The sequence below is a fragment of the Elephantulus edwardii genome, unplaced genomic scaffold, assembly GCF_000299155.1.
Source record: "Elephantulus edwardii isolate Elephantulus edwardi_28Jun2011 unplaced genomic scaffold, EleEdw1.0 scaffold00212, whole genome shotgun sequence".
In the NCBI taxonomy this organism is placed as follows: Eukaryota; Metazoa; Chordata; class Mammalia; order Macroscelidea; family Macroscelididae; genus Elephantulus; species Elephantulus edwardii.
Window position 1 is genome coordinate 3,330,921 of NW_006399962.1, and position 831 is coordinate 3,331,751.

The window sequence follows — 831 nt, forward strand, 5'->3', positions numbered from 1 at the left end:
CTTGATTATAGCAACTCGAGGTTTGAATTTGTTCTTCAGTTCCTTGAGCTTAAGAAAAGTTCAGCGAGTTCGGCCCTTTTGATTTTCTGACTCCAACTCCTTACACATTTCATTGTAATATTTTACTTTGTAGTCCCGTGCTGCCTTTTGAAATTTTCTATTCAACTTTTCAGTATCTTGACTTCTTCCCTCTGCTTTGGTTTCTCTGTGCTCCAGTGTACTTTTCAGAGTCTCTTCTGACATCCATTTTGGTCTTCTCTTCCTCTTCTGTCTTTGTAATGAACGTTTGCACTCTTCTTGGATGATATCTTGATATCCTCCCACAACTCATCTGGTCTTTGCTCATTAGTGTTCAAGGCCTCAAACCTATTCCTGAGATGGTTCTGAAATTCAGGTGGGAGAGACTCAAAGTCATATTTTGGTTCCCATGGACTTGGTTTCGTTTTCCTCAGCTTCAGCTTGAACTTGCATATGAGTAGTTGGTGGTCTGTTCCACAATCAGTTCCTGGTCTAGTTTTCACAGCTGATATTGAGCTTCTCCAGCGGTTCTTTCCACAGATGTAATCTGTCTGATTGCTATGCATACCAATGTATTTGCAATGAACAAGACGCTGCGGCCTTGGGCACTCCACATTTACCCGGAATGTGGTGGATGATTTCAGGACACTTGCTGCCCTTCTTCTATGCCTGCCAGGATTTCCTTATTTTCCCTCTATGGGATGTTCTGTCCTAATTGAGGAACTAGTCTTACCAAAAGTCTTCAATCAACCTTTTCCTTTCCAGTATGAAACTTTTGTTATTGTTAGGTGCCATCAAGCTGAGTATGACTCA